Raw genomic sequence first — 23,632 nt, 5'->3', positions numbered from 1 at the left:
GGCTTACACACTACTTTTACACACTACTTAATCTAACTTAAACTAACTTACGCTAAGGACGACACACACTCCCATGCCCGAGGGAGGACTCGAACCTCCAGCGGGGGCAGCCGCGCGAACCGTGGCAAGGCGCCTGTAGTGGTTTTATTTCTATCACTTGACGTTAGATTTCCTATCATTTTCAATAACCGTTTACTTTGTAGACACACAGAAGATACGATAGCATGCCTTGCTTCTTCCCTCATTGCACACGTTTAGAGCCTAAGAGAGAACGCGTAAGTAATTTTTTTTGCAAACGTGAACGTTAAAAATGTTTTGCATAGCAATTGATAGCTGAAAATGTGACAAACAAGAAGCAGTACCAATAAGCAAACAAGCATTGGTTTCGGAATTCCATCTTCATTTGCTATCGATACAAATATAGTAAAAGTGGAATATAATGCATTACGAAAGCATTCTTTTCACATCACACCCTTTTCTCCTTGGCTATTCGAAAGATATCAAGAAAAACAAGTTACATGAAAGAGGCCAAATGTATCGTATTACTAGAGCAAATGAGTGTTCAAGAACAGAAAAACGTTCGAATTTGCCTTTCTTACACTATGTTATTCATGTAAGCAGTGTAAGTATTTAAAACAGCTGTTGCGTGCACAGGACAGAAGTGATGTACAAGAAGCAATCGTAAACAGTAGCTGCGAAGGCATTGTTGATTACGCACATAAATTTTTTTTCGTGATTTTCTTTAGATTTCTATTCTTTTTCTTTTTTTCATATGGGCATTTCTAATTGTGATTATGTAACATTCTACTGTGGTTTTTAAATGTAAAGATGTAATTGTGATTATTTCGTTTGCCAATGGATAAATATGTTTCTTGCTTTGTACCTGTGGTAAAGTTTGAAAAGTTCTCTTTTGGAAAATTATTAACTGTGAAAAATGCAGTCAGTAACAATTATAAAGATTTATGCAATTTACGATAACGATATAACATCTATAGACAGTGGACAGCGATAGTGATATCGATAGTCGGAAGGTTGTTGTGTAGTAGAGGGGATGGTGGATGGTGTGTCTGTGAAGCGTGCGCGGAAAAATAGTACTGTGTTTCATGAAAAGCATACGTAATTGTATGGACAGTGATACCGAACTATCAGATTGTTAATTCTCTTTACCACTGCGATATGTAATGCCATTGCTAGCGAACTTGAAGAGCAAACAAACCGGACTGTGAAAGTGCCGCTAACAATACTTGGTTGTGGCCGACACGAACAGTGCTTCTATGCGAATGAACTTGGCTGGTATTGGTTTTGGGTGGTGGAACGGTTGTCTATCACATTCTATCAAGCCGTGAAAGTGAAGACTTTAGTTAACTGTGCAATATTAATGACTTTCAGTGACGTTGTCGAAGTTTGAAATACGAGAACAGAGTGGACATTGTTTACGGTGTGCTTCACACACAAGAACAATTCTACGAACTGTGTATTTGTGGCTAAGACTATATGAATGTGACGAACTGTGTAGTTATGGACGATAGCGTCACGGTCAGTTCATAAAGTGTAAAAACGAGCGATGTCTACGTAATGTACTTTGAAAGAGAGGACATGTCAACAACGGTCGTATACTGGCGTCTTGTGGTTTGTTAATCACCACGGGGTTAATGATACAGCAGTGCTGGAACTTTATTTGCGTTTCGCCGGAGAACATTAACCAGCAGAACTGCCTGTATCCTGCTCTCATCATCGTAACCCGCCGACCTCTTGCTGCCCAACGCAACTCTTCGTATGCAACAAAAGTTAAGAGATTTCACCGAACGCTATCCGCTGACCTAGAAACTTTCTTTCTCTATTAAAAGTCTAAGAATTACAGACTCTTTTCAAATAAATTCTTTGTTTAGTTTATGTTTGCTTTCTGCTAACTAAAATAAAATTACAATCAGTGAATTAAAAGTTGCCTAGCAGTCATTGTTGAAACACCAGTAAATATAAACTTCTTCCTCTCATTAGAACTAATTCTCCTTGCATATCAAAATTATTGTAGTTATTTTATGTAGTTTTATGTTTTGTTATGAGACTAGATATATGACAGTGACTAAGAAGAGTATTATGTCGCGAAATATAGCGTCGGGCGAAAATTACGGCGAAATATGGCATCGCCGTAATTGCTTGCGTTCTGACCAATAACGTAAAAGCTGCTATTCCCGTATTGGTGCATTTCCTGACGTGAGCGTGAATTATAAATGTGAGCTGTCAAATCACGTAGGGACTGTTTACCCAGTAATAAAAGTTTTTGATATTGTATTGCTACGAGTCGTAGTACTAAGAGACACTGGCTATACTCAAAAGTGGGTAGATGTATAGTAAAGCCCCCACTGTTCATGCAATTATTAACAGTATTGTGTATGATTCACGAAATTTTGTCACTTTTTCTAATTCCTTTCATATATTGTCTTAGATGTCTTTGAAGTTTCAGAGAATTTTGTCGGTTCAGGTTAATTTCAGAGCAGTTTCTCGTGAATATTAGAGTTTTCAGTTCATAAACAAAGTGGGATCGTGACCAATTGAGAAGTATAACAAAGAGTGTGGTTTTCCAACTAGAATTTTGGATGACTTCTCAGTTCATGTCCGCAGTTCGTGGTCGTGCGGTAGCGTTCTCGGTTCCCGCGCCCGGTTTCCCGGGTTCGATTCCCGGCGGGGTCAGGGATTTTCTCTGCCTCGTGATGACTGGGTGTTGTGTGATGTCCTTAGGTTAGTTAGGTTTAAGTAGTTCTAAGTTCTAGGGGACTGATGACCATAGATGTTAAGTCCCATAGTGCTCAGAGCCATTTGAACATTTTTTTTTTCGCAGTTTAGATTTTGATAATTATTTTTCCTGTGGGTTGAGGTCATCACATAGCCTGTTAATGTTTTGGGCTATCTAAAATGGCGGAGGCTCCGTGCAGCGTTAAGTCTATAGTGTTATTTTCCTTTTTATTTTCTTTTTTTTCCTCCATGAGCTTGTCGCCTTAGGTTTGAACAAAGAAAACGTTCGTCTTGTGTTTAACGCATGGAAAAATGTAATGACTTGGAGCACTAGGGCCGTAGCTGTCTGACATCTAGTGTTTAGCAACATGTTTTCAATACTTACATAGTACGTCACATCTACAAGAAAATTAATAGAAATGTACGAGGCAGATGAAGCGCTGTATAACTTGCGTCATCCCGAATACAAAAACAGAATAAGAAGAATCGAGAGCTATAAAAAACCGCGGAGGCAATTAGTCATCAAGTACCGCAGGATGCAACCCCGAGGATATAAAGCAAAAAATCTGCAACTTCTGTAGAAAGAAAAATACTTCTTAATGCCTATAGTATGTTCTAAACAGTTATTTGCCTTTATTTGTTCCTCCTTCTGTGCTTTATAAACATCTTCACACATTTCTGGTGTTAATTTCGTCAGTGTACACTGTGGTATTAGAGCGCTACACCGTAAACTAGAGTAGCTTTCCTTTTGCAAGAAATCGCAGTATTACGGTAAGTCTGTCTTTAAGAATATAGCATTTCTGAGGTGAGTTTTCTGTTTAGTAGTATTAGGAGACACTTTCTTGAGCAGTTACTGAAATGTACTCTCACCCATTCGTAAGTAATTTCCGAATACAGCTTTACGTCCTCGACTCGCAGCTTCTGTAACACATTTTGTTGGATGCTTTTAGCATCTCGCTATGAAACCCACGGTTTCCCCCAGGTAAGTTTCCTTTTTCTTTTCTCCTGCTCTTGTTACTAACGTAAATACAATGCAGTTATGATGCAGTCAGTTACAGAGCACAATAATAATAATACTTCGTCAGTCATTCTGAAGGAACTATGATATCAAAGATCTTTGACCAAAAACAAAAAAAGAAAAAAAATGGCGACAGTGGAATATTCCTATTAGCGCTACGTCAAATATCTTTGTCAATGAAAACATTATGAATATATGAGCACGTTTCTTTCTCAAATGAAATATGCTAGTGTAATAACAGCCTTTCGAAATTCCATGATGAGGGTATTATACTGGCTTCCTGTTCCAGCGCCAATCCGTTTCATCTGAGGAACTTGTATCTCGAAATAAACAGCCCCATTTGGTGCCCCACTGGTCCTTTGCCTGTCCCTCCCACTTCCCTCCCACCCTCCCCCCTTCAAAAACTGTCTCCAGTCTTATTGTAGAAGCCCCACGTATTCCGCAGTTCTAGCGGAAGCGACCGTTAATTCAAGTGGGAGACAAGCGTTCTCACTTAGACCAGACTTCACTGTATTATCGAATGAGCTGACAAACTTAAGCTAAATGAGCTGCTGGGTTACGATTACAATGCAGACAAAGCAAGTATTTAAAACACAATAAACAAGTGAGATTTTCTGTGAGTTACATATGCAACAACGAGTAGTTTATAGTCTACAGAATCAAAGTGAGTGCCGGTCCCTTATTATTTTTTGTTCATTAACTGGAAAAAACACAAACTATGAAAGGCAATACTTATTGTCACATTTTTTACTTGCTCAGAGAAGACGAATAGCTGAGTCTGTTGCCCGTCGTGAAACAACAGGGAACAATGGTTCCATCATCTTCCGAAAGATACTTCACTTTATCGGACTATCAGTTTAGCGTTGCAGATTGTTTTATTAAGCGCCTGAAAGTGGGCCCATTACTGCTAAGATGCGAAAGGCGTAAGAGTCTCGTAAATGTGAACTTTTCGAATGTAACTACTGAAATCTGCTGACGGTACAGATTTCACCCACGAAAAGTTTTGGATCAGTTATAGAAGGCGGGGGGCAGAGGATTCCGTAAACTGCTTCAAGGAGACAAGTTGTGTACCAGCTACCTGGTGGATGTGAACTTTGTTGTTGTTTCGCACGAAGCGTCTAAGAAAGTGTGCAGTGTCATTGTAAGAAATAAAAACTTCGCAATTTTTGGTCGTTAATACCGTTAAGTCAGTCTTAAAATTCGTTCGTTTTCTTGCATAATTAGTAAATATGGCAAAAATATTACACTTTCCTGGAGATTCAATCTTTGTGTGACAGTTCTCATGAACACGTGGAGTTTTTCTCCACACAAATTTAGAGACTGAACCCATACGAAAGCTAGTGAGACGCAGAATTTTAACTCATTTATGAGAGGAATGCAACATACGCTGAATACCATGAGTTTTAAGCATCTGATTTAATTGTTGATACGTAGGCACATCACACAACGAATGTAGCCGAGTAACAAGATATCTTCTCGTGTTTTCTTCAAAAATCGAATGGCTCTGAGCACTATGGGACTTAACTTCTGAGGTCATCAGTCCCCCAGAACTTAGAAGTACTTAAACCAAAGTAACCTAAGGACATCACACACATCCATGCCCGAGGTAGGATTCGAACCTGAGACCGTAGCGGTTTTCCTGTTTTCTGTGTACTTTGATGTTTCCAGTAATACTAACGTCAAAAACTGTGTATTCTTTCCTGTAGTATAGAGAAGATGCAGAAGACAAGGACAAGACAAAGGTGAAGGAAAATTTGAAATTGGAATGGCGAGAAAAATAAAATGTACTTCACTTAAAAGCAGAATTAACAAGAGCTGTGGGTAATTTTCAAATGGTTCAAATGGCTCTGAGCACTATGGGACTCAACTGCTGTGGTCATAAGTCCCCTAGAACTTAGAACTACTTAAACCTAACTAACCTAAGGACATCACACACATCCATGCCCGAGGCAAGATTCGAACCTGCGACCGTAGTGGTCGTGCGGTTCCAGACTGTAGCGCCTTTAACCGCTCGGCCACTCCGGCCGGCCGGTAATTTTCAACAGAGAGAAGTTGAAATGCTACTTCTCAAAGGAACTACACAGAAATTTCATCGGAATTGAATACAAAAGGCACAATGCCGAATGCTGACCAGAGTGAGTAATGCTTCAAATGTCTGTGCTTGTAACATTTCCTGGGAGTCCAATAGTAGATTCCGATGCACCACTGCAGGTTTACTGTAACCCTTGGACTTTCACATTGACGATGAAACACAGAAATTGCATCAGGATTGAATACAAAAGGCACAATGCCGACTTCTGTCCAGGGGCAGTAACGCTTCAAACAGTCTGTGCTTGGAACCTTTCCTGGGAGAACAATATTTGATTCCGATGCAGCACTGCAGGTTTACTGTAACCCTTGGGCCTTCACATTGACGATGAAACACAGAAATTTCATCGGGTTTGAACAACATCATGGTAGTGAGTTGAACTGACTCCTACCATAAACAAAACTAAGTTATCCTAATTTTTCTCTTAAGAATCCAGGTTATGAGTACAAATTCTATGAGCAGTGCGTCTGGGAGATGTAAAAATCAGTGACCCCTGTACTTCCTGTGCGTCGTACTTTCGCTGTCAGAGTATAGAACGTCAGCGTGCCGGTAGGTATCTATCGTCTAGGCAGACCGCCATAGTATAGTTGGCCAAAATGTTTCCATCTGTTTCATGTGAAGGAACTTTTAGATCAGCTTAATATTGCGATACTTCTTCAGAAAACGCCCACATACCCCAAATAATTCTTTACCTAATGTAAACTACGAATTGTACAATCTCTTTTATGGTTGCGTTCTTACATACGGTAACAGAGAATTTAACCCTACAGAAAATTATCGTATGCTTTGTTACCTTTACTGTATATAATCTGCAGGGAAGTGTAAAGCATTTATAGGGCTGTTTCCCAAATACATTGTCTTTCATCGTAGTTGTATCTCTCTTTCGAAATAGACCACAGGTAATACCCAGAGCAGCAGATAATTTTCTTTGTATAAGTACCAGTTGATAAGAGTCCTTTAGACTGAGAAGGAGGTTCCTTGGCACATTTAAATATCAGCATAAATCATAGTTCTTTAGTTCTGTAAAGGTATGAGAGGTAGCGTGCCTGGATGCGTGCTGGATTCTCTGTTGAAGATGGGAAATGTGGACAGTAGCGGAGGTGGATCCTGGAGAGGATACAACAACTCTTTACTAGTTCTTCACCAGTTCAAACAGTTCAGACATTCTTCTGAGTGTGCTCCATTCTCTGGCGCGGTTTGGAGTTCCCTCGTAATATTCCGGCGTCGTAGCTGCAGACATGGCACGCGTTAGCGTTGTCCGGAGTCGAAGTCCGGACGACTGGAGCACGGGCAGGCGGATTCGCGTTATTGCCTGCCCGTGCTTGGCAGAGAGGCAAAGGTCGTTCCTTGGTGGTCCGGTGGCGGCAGAGCTCACAGCGAAGATTCCCAGCTGACCCACGGTAGGCGCTGGATGTTGCCCTGCCATGCGCGAACGTGGCGTAGTCGGTTGGACAAGCGTTTAATTGCTGGTTCCCGACGATGCGTTTGTGCGCCAGTGCGAACCATTTGGAATTTGGCAATGACCGGGGTCTGGCGTAATCGTCCAAGACGCGGAAGTCAAACGAGCTAGAGTGGCATCTCGAGCGCTGGCCCCAGTGCCACCTGGGACGATATCACGGAAGTCGTGCTGCTGCTGAGAGGTGCTGACAGAGCAGGAGCGACGGCCGGCTGCGGCCGATGTCCTTCGCTTGTGGCCAACCGTACCGCGTGAGGCGGGACGTCCCTTTACCACAGTTCAAATAATGCATCCTGCGATGTGTGTCTGCGGGACGCTAACTGACCCGCTTTATGGTAATCCTGGCGTAGGTTAGACAGAAGCCCCATTCAAATGAAGTATGGGGCGGCGCGCTGCGTACATGCAACGGTGTTGGGCGAGGAAACAATGACAGCGGCCGCTCGTGCCCGCACTGCCTCTGGAAAGAGACGAATGAGTGCCGCACGCGTTCCGTCACTCGCTCCCTCCCCTCTACGGCTGCTTCGCCGCATTACGCCGTTGCCGTGCAGTTAGTACTCACTACTTGTCACAGACTTTCGGTGTATTTATGCGATTCATAAAATAAATAGTGTTTAGTGCGTTGTTGACATTTAGCCATTGTTATTTTTGAGCAGTTTGTTTGCATTTGAGTCATGTCTGACTCAGAAACTGTTGACAGCGACAATGAAAAAGCAAAATACAGGAAGTGTAAACGGATGTTTTCCTAGCGGCAGGAGTGGGAGAATTCGTATCCTTTTTTGAAAATGGGCATAAAGCCTTAAAACCTTGTGCAATGTGTGTGTTAAATCATTTATGGCCTCGCATGGAGGTCTGAATGATGTTAAATGGCATGTTAGCGTCCCGGAACACCAACGGGCGGTATTACTAAGGCGTTCTTTTTAATTTACAATGTTCTGGCTCCAGCATCAATCGAAGATACCGATAAAAAGCTAAGGCCAGGCGTGTTGTACAGCCTATCGACTGATGCATCAAATCAAGGCATATAAAATTATTTCCAATAATTGTCAGGTTTTGCTCTTCAAAGAAAGGAATCGGAGCATGTCTGCTTGATTTTTATGAAGACTCGAATGAAAAAGCGATTGATATTTGTAATAATATAAAAAAACTCAAAGTGCTGGATTTAGATTTCACAAATGTAACTGCTTACTCAGCCGACAACACCAACGTTAATTTTGGCGAAAATAATTCACTTTAAAAACTACTTTCTCAAGGTAACGTCAAAATTTTGTCTGCAGCGTGTTCATAGCACGTGGTACATTCATGGTATGGAGAAGTGCGAGTTTGACGTAGAGAATTTAGAAGTTAAGATGTATGGGCAGTTATCATGGCCAGAGAGTGCAAACCTACACAGAACATTGTGCTGATGCTGGAATAGAATTCCAAAATATTATAAGACACGTCAAACCAAGGTGACTGACATTGCATCCTGCCATCGGAAAAATTGTACACGGGTTTACAGCGTTGAAGTCGTATTTTATAACTTTTGGATGGCAACCACGCAAAGAAAACAGAAAACTTTCTTGAATTTCTAGGTAATGCCTTAAAAATATTTCAGAACTTCGTGATATTTTTGGGAAAAAATGCACTGCCTTGTGAAACCTACAACATCTTAACAGGTTTACGCCTAAAAATAGAGGAAAGAATTAACGACAAAATTGAATTTATTTGTTCAAATGCCCTCATCAGTTTCACATTTGACGAACAAGAGTCTATCAAAATTGCTTTGATTACATGGTACAGACATGCATTGACATAATTGGACGATCATTTTGATTTTCCGGAAGATAATAAATCGTATTTTCTTTTGGAAAAAATTATCATTCACCAAACTCATAGACAGGGACGAACTTTATAATGATTTTTGCACCGTTAAGGAAACTAAATAAAATTACGGAGAAGCGTACACAAACATCACTGTCAAATGAAAAACAAAATCTATCTACGGAAATTGGCATGAAGTATTTCAGCATTCGAATATACTGAACTTACTAAAGCTTTTCCTGTTTATTGCGTCCGTTTCACTTTCTAACACCACTGCTGAGAGGGCATTTTCACTTTGTGGAAACGCCTGGACTGATTCAAGAACTAGACTGAGTGTTCAACACGTAAAAGCGGAAATCCAAGTAAAAATTAACTTTCAGTACAATTGCAAAGATTTTTGTAAGGACGTTTTGAAAAATAAAGAAATTGCTCAAATGTGCCAAATCGCAAGAAAAGTACTCGTTCAAAAAAAAAAAAAAGTAATTGATTGAACAAAATGATTTATTTACTGATTTGTGTTAAAAATTTTTGTGATGAGTACATAGCGAAGTGTTTATTTTGTCAATTTTGTTTCAAATTTGTAATAAAACGGATAAAAATGATTACAATTGTTTTTCTCATTTTTATGTACATTTGGAGGCAGATCCTTCTTTTTGTTGTGAAGTACCGCTTAGAAATTTCTTTCCCACACATCCATGAATAATACTTGGCAACCCTATTTGTGGCCTGATTTCGGCGCTAGTGGTCCGACGACACGGGAGCTGATCGCACAGTTCAACGACTAGCATTTGGTGTCTGGCTGTGGCCTCATTGCAGTTCTCGCTCTGACTTCTCTCCCAAGTTCTCCTATAGTTTTGTCCCGGTGCAGTTAATTCACAACTACATGCGTCAACTGTCATTACTGCTAAACATGGGAGTCCATTTTTCATAGCAGAACTTCGCGACGCAGTGGCGTTCGAAATACTGGTTCATATTGCTTGGCAAAACGCTTGTGAATGGCGGTGTTGCTGAGAGCAACCAGTTGCAGGCGACTTTGCAGCCAAGATTGCCAACGATATATCGATCGTGTGTGGGGCGCTTCCAGACATTTACAGCAAATAAATCTGGAAGAGTAGCGCCGTCGTATTAAACTGTTGGTTTTTACTAATTACTAATCTTTCATGCCGTAAAGACTGCAAATGTGGAAGTAAGAGTATAGGTCTACGGCTAATGGTAACAGCTAGACCGTAATACGCACTGTAAACTGATTACGGCGTTGGTGTACTGCTCGATAATGTACTGTGGAAATGATGACTTTTTTTTAAACTATATACCCTTTCTCATTTTAAATTATGATGCGCGCGTGTTTAAAGTCGAAACTGAGCGCTATTTCATAAGGATATTAAAACGTCTCCTTCCCCATGTTTTCGAAAATAACAGTAATAAAATCGACAAACGTAGCCAATAGACAACGTTTTCCGGCTGATTTAACTGGCCTGCTGTTTACTTAAACATTCAAAAGCATTATTGAGGTTAGTGCTCAATAACACTTCCGGCCGTGGATTACAGTTTTCTCTGAAACTCAAGTCTTTCATTGAAATCTTTGTTCCATAAAACCAATTAAAACAGAAAAAATTTTCCATTTTAATAAGAATCTAGCTAAATCATATTTTATATGCACCAGGAATTGCATGACGACGACTTTGAATGTCGTGTACAATTCTGCCACTGCGAACAAGAGAAGTTACGGAACGATGACAGATTTTTTGCACGCGTTCTATTTAGCGACCAAGCGTCATTCACCAACAGCGGTAACGTAAAACGGCGTATGTACTATTGGGCAATGGAAAATCCACGATGGCTGCGACAAGTGGAACATTAGCGACCTTGTCGGGTTAATGTATGGTGCGGCATTATGGGAGGAAGGATAATTGGCCCCCATTTTATCGATGGCAGACTAAATGGTGCAATGTATGCTGATTTCCTATGTAATGTTCTACCGGTGTTACTAAAAGATGTTTCCGCTGCATGACAGAATGGCGATGTACTTCCAACATGATGGATGTCCGGCACATAGATCACGTGCGGTTGAAGCGGTATTGAATAGTATATTTCATGACAGGTGGATTGGTCGTCGAAGCACCATACCATGGCCCGCACGTTCACCGGATCTGACGTCCCTGAATTTATTTCTGTGGGAAAAGTTGAAGGATGTTTGCTATCATAATCCAACGACAACGCCTGACAACATGCGTCAGCCCATTGTCAGTGCATATGCGAATATGACGGAAGGCGAACTACTCGCTGTTGAGAGGAATGTCGTTACACGTATTGCCAAATGCATTGAGATTGACGGACATCATTTTGAGCATTTATTGCATTAATGTGGTATTTACAGGTAATCACGCTGTAACAGCATGCGTTCTCAGAAATAATAAGTTCACAAAGGTACATGTATCACATTGGAACAACCGAAATAAAATGTTCAAACGTACCTAAGTTCTATATTTTAATTTTAAAATACCTACCTGTTACCAACTGTTCGTTTAAAATTGTGAGCCATATGTTTGTGACTATTACAGCGCCATCTACCACAAAGCGAAAAAAGTGATCCAACTAAACCATTCATATTTCTTTACGCACTACACGAATATGTAATAAAAAAGTGGATTCCTATTTCAAAAAACGCAGTTGATATTCGTTTGACCTGTAGCAGCGCCATCTAGCGGGCCAACCGTAGCGCCATCTGGTTTCCCCCTTCAAGCTAGACAAGTTTCATTCTTTGTAGTTTTTCGTTTGACGCTTATTTCGTGAGTTATTTGGCCCGGTCACGATCAATGGACCACCCTGTATATATTTCACAATAAGAAAAATACCAGTAAGGATTTGTAGAAAAAATGTAATTATTCTATTGTTCTGTCCCAAAACTTGAATCTACAGACTAACTACTATTACATAACCTGTTCAGCAACTTAATTAATCTTGACAGTCTCAGCGTGTTTTTTATGTAAATATGTACATGGGACATGGTTATATGGCGAAAAGACAGAAAACAAATAAAGAACCAATAACAACAGTAGTAATTCGGGATTGCAGTGTTTCGAAAAGTTGAGATAAATTTTACAGATATCTTTCATCAGACTACCACGGTATCTTTCACACAAAACTGCAGATCTGAATACCGTTTTGCAGTCGGCCCTTCTTTTACGTTTGGCTAAGAGATTCTCCAGGTAACAAGTCTTGTCATGAATGTCAAATGTTTCTCTTAAACTGATGACTCTGCATCGCCATCAAAATCAGTTTTAATTCTGTTACTCTTTACATTTGGAATGTTCGTACTGCTTTCTGGAATAACCAGCAACAAGACGCTAAATTTCATTTTCTATGTTTTATTTTTCCGTTTGAAATTTATTTGTCTATTCGCTATACAATATTTTATTCTCTCTTGTGACTTCAGAACATGAAGCAACCACAGAAAAAGAGTGGCGAGGTGGAAGTAGGAGTCGCGCACTGAGGGTCCCACGCCAAAAATCGAGAATCCCGACGATGTGTGTCCTTTATTGACATTGCTTGTGGCAAGGTATCGGTCCCAGGAATTCGAAGACTTCCGAGAAAATTTTCATTTGATTTTTGAACTCTGAAAAATGACAAAGTAATGTCTTTTCGTGTGATATAAATACAAATGAACAGTTTTCTGTTTTTTTACCCTTACTGTGGAACCTTGCTTCTTGCCAAATTTCATGATACTACATCAACGTAAAGCACCCTGTAGGTTGTAATGAGTGAATTTGTGAGTGTCCAACTATCTGACATAAATGGCCGCATCGTATGACTGCAATGAGTTAGAAGCTTAACCTTTTTTACACGAACGAGGAACCATAGACTTAAATATGTCACATAAATCTGAACTTATTACGTCTATTCGTTCCTGCGAAAAATGTGTCTTAACAAATGGACAAGCAGACAGTAGGACAAAAAGGAGGTAACAAGTTTTTTGCTTCTTTCCAAATTCCATGGTTCTAGGCCAATAGAAGTACCGTACAGATATTTTGATGAGTGAGTTTTCGAACATAAAAATAAGTTACATAGTCTGCCGTATCGTTTGATTTAATTGTGTTAGAAGCTTAAACTTTTTACACCGCCAAGGGGCCATAAACCTTAATATGTGACATAAATATGAATTTGGTACACCAACTAGTGAAGGAGGAAAAGGGGTCATAATAGACAGACGGACAAACAGACGGATAAAAAAGGATAAAAAATATTTTTCATGTCACATAGTCACAAATTAACCATTTTCGGATTTGCTGTGAAATCTTTCTTCTTGTTAAATTTCATGACTTTAGGACAACGGGAAATACACCGTACGTTTGGATGAGTGAGTTTGCGTTTATGAAAATACGTGACATTAATGGCCATACCTCTCAATTGCTTCAATTAGAAGCTTTAATTTTTTACACCGCCAAAAGACCATAGACCTTAGTATGTGACACAAATTTTAATTTGATATGCCAACCATTTCAAGAGAAAAAGAGGTGGTAGAGCACTTGCCCGCGAAAGGCAAAGATCCCGAGTTCGAGTCTCGGCCCGGCACACAGTTTTAATCTGCCAGGAAGTTTCATATCAGCGCACACTCCGCTGCAGAGTGAAAATCTCATTCTGAAAACATCCCCCAGGCTGTGGCTAAGCCACGTCTCCGCAATATCCTTTCTTTCGGGAGTGCTAGTTCTGCAAGGTTCGCAGGAGAGTTTCTGTAAAGTTTGGAAGGTAGGAGACGAGGTACTGGCAGAAGTAAAGCTGTGAGGACGGGGCGTGAATCGTGCTTGTGTAGCTCAGTTGGTAGAGCACTTGACCGCGAATGGCAAAGATCCCGAGTTCGAGTCTCGGCCCAGCACACAGTTTTAATGTGCCAGGAAGTTTCATATTAGCGCACACTCCGCTGCACAATGAAAATCTCATTCTAGAAAAAGAGGTCTTAACAGACGAAACTACAAACAGACATACGGATAAAAAATTACAAAAAATATCTTTTCTTGTATATAGTTACAAATTCACAATTTTAATAGTTTTTCCTTTATTTATAGTGTCAAACCTTGCTCCTTGCCAAAGTTCATTAGATCAACGGGAAGTACCCTACAGCTTTTGATGAGTGAGTTTGCTAGTGTTAAAATATGTGACATAAAATGCAAATCTTTTGATTTCATTGACTTAGAAGCTTCAGTTTCATACAACGCCATGGGACCATAGACCTCAGTATGTGACATTAATTTCAACTTGATAGTCTCAGTTCCTGAAAAAAAAAAAAAGGTTTTTAACAGGCGGATACACAGACAGGACAACAAAGCGGTCCCATAAGGGTTCCGTTTTTACCGAGAGAACTCTAAGAAACCGAATATAACTTTTTATGAGGCAAAACTACCACCATCTTTTTTTCTGTAGGTACTTTCCAGTCATATTAAGGTGACCACCTGTTAAAAACCTGAATAACCACTTTTGTAGTTTAATTTAATTTCATATGACCATCTTTATACCGCGCATTTACGAATCTGTGTTATTTCCGCATGAAATGTGTACCAGAGCAGCTGATCGGTACGAGTCATAGACTCTCGTGAGTTCTCAGTACTGGAAGACCAACAACAAAATACTGCCACGCTCACACCCTGTAACCCCTCTGCCCCTGAGGTAAGCGGCCAGCGTTACTTAGCTCGTGGCCGAATTCACCAACGTCAGTAAAAATTAAGCACTTCTCAAAATACTACGTTACCTGTAATTTTGTTTGTTGCAGAGTAGGAAAACTACGATCTTAAGAATTCCTTAACGTTAGAAGACGTTTCAGAAATACGCTGCTCGCTGCTAGACGCAAATTATTATACAATTTTCGTCTAGAAAGTTCTGTAAATGATATTAGAACTTAAGGAAAGAACATTTAGAAACAAAGTATCTTTTCTGGTCTTCAGAGTGATCGCTGTTAGCTAGAACACACTCCCGACATTGGTTGTAAAGCTACTGGAAATTGTTCAGGGAACGCATCTTGGGGAATCGCTTGAAGCACCGTGGTCACGTGTTGATGGATATCCGCAACGTCTGCGTGCTCAACTTCCTCGCTCAACGCATGGTAACTGTTCTTCAGTATCCTTCTTATCCTCCAAATTTCGCACCTACCGACTTCTTTTTGCTTCCCCACTTTAAATTAGCTCTGAAAGGTTTACGCTTTGCAGACGCTGCGCATGACCGCAGTGCTTTGAGCGCCTCCAGAAGAAGCGTTTCCTGACAATTTCCAACAGCTTTGTAGTCGATATCAGAAGCTTGTTGTAGCTAATGGTGATTGCTCTGAAGGCCAGCAAAGGTGTTTTGATTGTCACTCTTGTTTCAATATTTTCTGAGACTATTCACAAATCTTGTTAGACGCAACTTGCAAAATACGACTGAGAACCGTGGGACGAACGAGTAAGTGATTGGTGTCGTATGTAGCTCTGGAGGCTCAGTTCGACAATCACTGATCTAGCCACTTTAAGAGCTTATGGGGGCCACCAGTGATTTAGGAGTAGCGTTTTTGTCCTCATTGGCACAGGAGAGAAATTTGTGGCTGGGCGCTGCAAGGTTCCATCGTACTAAAGTTTGTTAGGTGTACTTTGAGCTCAATACAACAGAGGGAAGCGCTGACCCTCGGCCCCTAAATTTGGGAAAAATCTAATAATCGCATAAAAATCTTAAAATTATTGGCCAGAAGTAGCTGATTAACCTATAACTTCATAATTAATATTGTTGTATTAACTTTAATAGTACAGTTTATTCAGTTACTGTGTACAAAGTTTGTGCAACATATATGGGGAGGATGACAGTATCTTCTAAAAATTGCTATTCTTTGTAACGTCTCCTTTCATGCCTTTGACATTAATTACAATGGCCAAATACTACCTGACACCCATACTGATTCCGTCGTTCTTTTTTGGAAACGTTTGATCATTTACAGATTACAGTTCAGTAACTAACGTTGAGGATATCTTCATTTACGTGCCACAGCGTTGGATCAGTGTTAACGAATTCGTCACTCAAATAAAATGTGGTGAAAAATAGTCATATTTTATTATAAACGAACTGTTTAAGCCCACTATTGCTCAGGTTTGGGAGTTGATGGATTAAATTTTAATATTTTCTTCTGATAGTTTTGCTTCACGAATCATTGCATTCACCACTTTAATTTCTGATCCAGAAGAGTAGTTTCGATCAAAGGTGACTTGACGACAGAGCAGGATATGAACACCATAAATCATTTTTTAGTTTTTGTAAAGCCATATGAGAGATATAAGAACCGAAAACCTGATATTTTTTGAATGTTTTGAATCAATACTGAATTCTAATCACATTGTGCTTTGGTTTCAGAAGTGGTACAGAATCATGATTCGACCTACAATGGTATAGTAAACGCAGACAACACAAACTGCATTCTCTTCTTGTGGCTACAATAAAAGCAAATCACGGAGCATAAACGTTTTCAAGCTATAAATGGCTTTCGCCATCTTAGACAATGGAAAGGCCCAGGAGCACGGAAAGATACTTCACGAAACAGCGTTTCCGCAAGAAATACTGTAATTCATTCTACAACTTAAGTGTATGTCTTCTTAGGCCGCTGTTCTCTTAATGTGTTTCTTAATCTTTCGTGCTGAATTAAATTTGGAATTCATTAATATCTTTTCCAGACATACAATTAAGAACTTTTTTTTCGAGATTGGGATCCAGAAGAGTAGTTCCCACATCTTAACTTTTCCTCAAAAAGAAGTATGAAAATGATTTCATGTATCTCATGCATGCATGCTAAACAATAGGCCTTTTTCTAAAACGTCATCAATCAAAACACCTGCACATCTTAAATTACGCGCTGCCGATTTTTTATAATTAATGCTTTAATACAGGAGTAAAAATCGTATTCAGTGAAAGATTCGTAGACAATTTTTGCCTTCTCTTTTCGATGGCAAGTTAAACTACTACCAAAATATGCATAAAATTACCAGCAATGAATGCAGATGTGTGAAGCGTGTATATAAGTACATAAAAATATAATTACTGAATTGTTTCATTTCATATTCGTTTCAGTATCTCCTATTCAAGGCTGCCTCTGCTTACAAAGAAGTTCTGTCTCCTTTCAAACATTGATTGTTCAAAATTTTACTGTGTTCTTCAACAGAAATGGTCTTGAAAGCATTAGCAATAGCTGTGTTCTCATGCTTCTGAAGAAATTCTTCTCGTTTTCGCTTACGAATCTTCGACTATCATCCAAAATATCTTTATTATTATTATTCGAATAAGGCCAGTTCAGGGCCACGTGAAAACGCAGTTTTATAACATCATATTCTTTTAATTTTTTGATTTAGTAGTTCTTCATTCGTATTTTCTGTTGCTCTCTTCTTTCTTCTGTCCATTCTTATTCTCTCTTCTTTTGTGTTTCCTTCAGCAAACCGTTAGGTTTTTGTACCTTTTCCCTGAATTCTTTCTTCTGTCCATTTCTATTCTCTCTTCTTTTGTGTTTCCTTCAGCAAACCCTTAGGTTTTCGTACCTTTTCCCTGAATTAATATTCGATTTCTGTGTCTTTGTCTGATATTTCTAACCCCGTGGCCCTTTTTTAACTTCTGTAAGAAAATTAGGGTTTTTGGATTTTTCTCACAGAAATTGAAAATTTTTTGTCAGCCTCTTGTTACCCATCCTTTTTAAGTGACTTGCTCATTGTGTATATCATATTCTCGGTTGTACTTTTTGTACTATGGACCTAAGATTTTTCTAACAATTCTTTCTTCTCCAAATTATTTAATTGTTTGACTGTGCTTACAGCGAGGCACTCTAAGGCCTAAACACACCCGGTTTTAATCAACACACTGTAATTCCTGAATTTGGTATTAGTAAATAAATATTTTTTATTGTACCAGTACGTGTTGTCTGTTACGTGGAAAGCCATTTCCATTTTTCTGGTTAGTTAATTACGTTAGTTGCTTTTTCCAGAGTATTTGGCTTCATTATTTCTCCCAAGTATTTAAATTCTGAAACTTCTTTATTTTTGCATGTTTTGGTTCCCTATATTTTGGTGCACCTTTTACCATTCATAATGTCATAATGTATACGGTTTCTTTTTTCAAATGAAATTTGTAATCCAGTTTTCTCTGCTTTCTTTAGGGGAATGTTTATCTATTTCGTTGAATCTTGTAAGTTAATTGCTAAAATTGCAAAATCATTAGCAAAAACTGAGGAGCTAATTTCAAGTTTCTATCTTTCTCTTCCAGTTTCTTCTCCTGTTTGTTTCCCTTTTGTGGGGCTACTTTCTCCAAAACGCAATTGAATAATAGTAGAGGCAGTCCGTCTCCATACCTCATGGTTCTTTTAATTTACGAAGGCTTGGCTATTTCACCGAAAAATTTAACTTTGGGAATTCTGTTGGTCAAAGTTTGTTTATTGATCGCCTTTTTTTATTGTTAGCTCCAAATTCTTCTAGGACATTTCTCTCTTTTTTTTGTAGTTACCTTCATGTTACCTTCATTGTGGCAAACCTACGTTTCTAGCATTTGTAGACTTAGAGAAAGCTTTTGACAATGTTGACTGGAATACTCTCTTTCAAATTCTAAAGGTGGCAGGGGTAAAATACAGGGAGCGAAAGGCTATTTACAATTTGTACAGAAACCAGATGGCAGTTATAAGAGTCGAGGGACATGAAAGGGAAGCAGTGGTTGGGAAGGGAGTAAGACAGGGTTGTAGCCTGTCCCCGATGTTGTTCAATCTGTATATTGAGCAAGCAGTAAAGGAAACAAAAGAAAAATTCGGAGTAGGTATTAAAATTCATGGAGAAGAAATAAAAACTTTGAGGTTCGCCGATGACATTGTAATTCTGTCAGAGACAGCAAAGGACTTGGAAGAGCAGTTGAATGGAGTGGACAGTGTCTTGAAAGGAGGATATAAGATGAACATCAACAAAAGCAAAACAAGGATAATGGAATGTAGTCTAATTAAGTCGGGTGATGCTGAGGGAATTAGATTAGGAAATGAGGCACTTAAAGTAGTAAAGGAGTTTTGCTATTTGGGGAGCAAAATAACTGATGATGGTCGAAGTAGAGAGGATATAAAATGTAGGCTGGCAATGGCAAGGAAAGCGTTTCTGAAGAAGAGAAATTTGTTAACATCCAGTATTGATTTAAGTGTCAGGAAGTCATTTCTGAAAGTATTCGTATGGAGTGTAGCCATGTATGGAAGTGAAACATGGACGATAAATAGTTTGGACAAGAAGAGAATAGAAGCTTTCGAAATGTGGTGCTACAGAAGAATGCTGAAGATTAGATGGGTAGATCACATAACTAATGAGGAAGTATTGAATAGGATTGGGGAGAAGAGAAGTTTGTGGCACAACTTGACCAGAAGAAGGGATCGGTTGGTAGGACATGTTCTGAGGCATCAAGGGATCACCAATTTAGTATTGGAGGGCAGCGTGGAGGGTAAAAATCGTAGGGGGAGACCAAGAGATGAATACACTAAGCAGATTCAGAAGGATGTAGGTTGCAGTAGGTATTGGGAGATGAAAAAGCTTGCACAGGATAGAGTAGCATGGAGAGCTGCATCAAACCAGTCTCAGGACTGAAGACCACAACAACAACCTTCATTGTTGATACAAAAGCTTCTAATTTTGATTTACAAGTTCTTAGCATCTGTGCCAGAATTCGTCCTCTTTTCAATAAATTATCATTTGCTGTACAGTTAGTCTAGGATTATGACACACTTTTAACATACACATCCGAATATTGTCGTAGAACACCGCTAACATTTATTTCACGGATGTCAGCTTGCTTCCAGGTGTATCATGTAACTAGTACTCCAGTGAATATATTGCCTCCCGCAAACACACTGAAGACGAAAACATTGCTCATACCACTACCGCCACTTTCCCTCTAACGCGAAAGACAACAGGGACGGACTGTTTGTTCGAACGGCTGGGTTCAACTCGCCCTGTACTCTGTTCACCCGTCTTGGGATCACTGGTCCGTCACGTCACGTTACCAGTGACGTGATCTGTGAAATGAGGAAGTATTTAGTTAAGGAAAACGAAGTAAACAACATTGTATGGAACCGCACTGGAAAGAGGGGGGAGGGGGCAGGTTGACGAAGAAAAATCACGGAAATTAAAACAAAAAAATTATTCCCTGTTCAACAAGGTAAATTATAAAACTGGTTGAGCAAGAGTCAGACGCAGAGGATTAATAGGACGAGCGCACGTAAACGAAGCGAAAATCGGGCGTGACTGCTACTATCCAATTGATGTGAGGATCCAGGTGTAGTGGTGATGGGTTCTGTGCCAATATCAACCCAGCAACTGAGAGAAGAGTGATTTATCTACAAATTCTGCGCCAGAGGAGAAGGAGAGAGAAGTACATTCGTTCAGGAACTAAAATGAGTTTGGCTACAACATCGCATTCTAAGAGCCTACATTCCTTTCGTTCAAGCTTACATTAATCAGCGATATAAACCCTCTTACCGACGTAGGTGTGCATGGAAATTTTGTCCATGAGAAGGTCAATCCTCAATTCTACTGAAACATAAAATTACTAGATCTAACGTTATTAAAGTTGCATACAGTAATATCAGCTCATTGTAACTGTTTGTAATAAAGTAACTTATTTGCTTTTAATTAACTGATCAGCGGACACATTCCTCTACAGCTGGTTGACTGTAATGAAAAAATAATTGCTCTTTCAAACTGACCAACTAAAATGTGTTACACTACTAGTAACAACGCGCTGCACTGTCGAGTTGTAATTTATAAACGATTTTATTTAATATTTTATTTTCATATTGAGAATGAATGTGGAGCAAAAGTGCTGTTATAAATGTGGATTTCATTGTGATTTATTTTCCGTTTTTCTATGGCCATACTTTTTTACTCTTGTCGGTGTACGAAAGGCAGTGTCTTGACCTGTACTGTTCGATGCAATATAAAATTTGTTCCTTGTTGAACTGAGTTATTATTAGAAGAGCGTTGTCTGCCTCAGTTTAGAATGGTTAAGAGAGCTTTTACGTAGGCTTCGTTAGGTATTAATGTCTGTATAGATTTTTTAACTTGAATTGTGGTAATTGCTTGTATAAGTTTTCACAATTCAACTGTCGCGATCGTTTAACGTACATGAAATTGCCCGATACCTAAATATTTGACAGTATGGACGACATATTTTTCGATGCAACTATAATTTATCTAATTTATTACTGCAAAGACGTATAGGTCCAAACGATTATTCGTTTAAAAATTACTGAAGTTTTCTCGTAAAACTGTAGCTGGACAGGATTTTTCACAGCAGACTTTGAACCTATGATGCATACGACATTCCAAACTGATTTTTACGCTTCAGAGCATAAGCATAGAGAACTGTTGGCTCTTGACATTCGAATGTTTATTTCGGCCGTTGCGTTTGTACTTTTCTGGAATCAACACTCGGAAAATTTTCTAAAACAATTGCTGTAAATCTTTACGAGGCAACTCATTTGTTTTCTGAGACGTAGTTGCACCAGATTTCGAAAATAATCATTTACCCTGCACAGATTGAGATAAGATATTGTTAAGCATATTTGTACAAACAAAAAAATGAGTTTTATATCTTCCCATTCTGAAAAAGGATCGCTTTTTAAGGATATTACAGTGTTTCACAAATAAGTAGACACTTTGTCACTTTGATGTGTGTCATTTTCCTGTTTGCGGCCGTGCGCAAGCTGTTTAAGATGCTTCCAATGGTCGTCTTCCTACAATATTGAAGACGAAGCAGCATCTTCTTCCGATTGTTTTGGGCTACTCTGTTGCTCACTTTTGAGTTGTATGACTGCTGCTAGAATTGAGAATGCACGTTTTTAAACGTTGGATCCAACAGAGTAGCGATGCGATGGCTACATGGCCAATTAATTCAATTAACCCATTCCTTTTCTTTAACTGTCTCAATAAAACATCCTTGCATTCTTTAGCAGATGACAAACAGCTCATCATTGGTGTAATTTTGGATGTTGTAACATACTTTTGTCCAGAAGATTCTCTTGTGACATTTGAAAAAGTCTTCAATAAAGCCGTAAGTTGGCTGAGTGTTTCTATCTCTACAGCAGTTGGCGTATTAGAGGATATCAAAAGAAAATTATTATTAGATTCAGACGTATCTTTCACTTGTATTATCACGCTTGTTGGTACTGCTGGCCTTCAGTTGTTTTCTTTCTGTAACAGTTCTGTGAGTGTTGGCATGTTTAAAGAAACTGGGTATATTCCACATAAATTCACAGTTTTAAAATATCGTTTGCACTTTGCCGTGATGTCACTCATTTTAGTAAAATATGTCCATTCTATAGATTTCAGCGGTGACATGAAACAGTAAAAATTAACAAGCTTTTTACAAGGAGCACGTACTGTACTACAGCAAACAATAACAAGCAATAGGCCATGAACGAGTGAACAGGCCGGGCGGACGAAGGGCAGCGCGGCAAATGGAAGGCTGTACCAAATGAGTAGAGACAAGCACTGAATCACTTGCTACGTGGATATGCGCGTAAAATCTATTCGATACAAATACTTTTCTGTCGCTACCAAGTAAGTATCGAGAGAATGATTCGATTCTAAAAGTACCAAGTGTCGAAACAAAAATATCTAACACTTGTCCTCGTGGTTTTTCGCGGTGGCATGCTTCAGTAAAATCTCTTCGGTTTGGAAATTGTGTCATTTCTAATAAAATTGAGACCTGGTGGTCAAGGAAGGCAGGATTCGGTTACGATTGTGGACGGGGCCGTAATCAGTTACAGTTGGTTGGCTTTTTTTAATCACGCACAATTTATTTAAAATCAACAATAAATTAAAGTAATGGCGCTAATTTAAGAATGTTTCACAGCTGAGTGTCTTAATGTCAATAAATTAAGAATTGTTTAACTTCTTGCAACTTACAAACTACAGTTATTAAAATATTGGAAACAAATCACCAAATCTTAAAGGTTAACTGCTAAAATACAATTGCCACATTAGAATTTTAAGACAAGTAGCGACAGTCACGGCTGAAGGCCTTAAACGCCAAGGATGGCAATTATAAAATAAAAAATTAACAAACATACTGTCAAACAGCAAGGAAATATCAAAAGACAGGCTACTCATCACCAAACAGGTGAGAGAAAATGATAGCAAAGTTGGTAGCACAATGGTTTAAACTTGCTCTAACGCCAAGAATGGCAATTATATTAAAAAAATTTAGAAACATACAATAAAACAGCAAATATAATAACAAAGTTCATTCAAAAGAATAAGCAACAGATCACCAAACAGGTGAGACAAATGATGGTAACTTGGTAATACAATAACAAAATAATAACACAATAATAAAACACAAGGGCTAGTCACAGACGGTGCTCCAGGAATCGACCTCTGAGTAGGTCAGGCCAAAAACACTTTTGCGAACGATGAAAAAGGCAGCCAAGAGTTGCATTCACATCCCAAGATGGTAACTCAGGCTAGTGGCAGTCTAACGAATGACTAATGATAATTTGCTGAAGTTACCTACCGTCCGATAACGA

The sequence above is a fragment of the Schistocerca piceifrons genome, chromosome 5 (genome assembly GCF_021461385.2).
Source record: "Schistocerca piceifrons isolate TAMUIC-IGC-003096 chromosome 5, iqSchPice1.1, whole genome shotgun sequence".
Lineage (NCBI taxonomy): Eukaryota > Metazoa > Arthropoda > Insecta > Orthoptera > Acrididae > Schistocerca > Schistocerca piceifrons.
The sequence above is the reverse complement of the archived record's forward strand: the minus strand, read 5'-3'. Positions refer to the sequence as shown.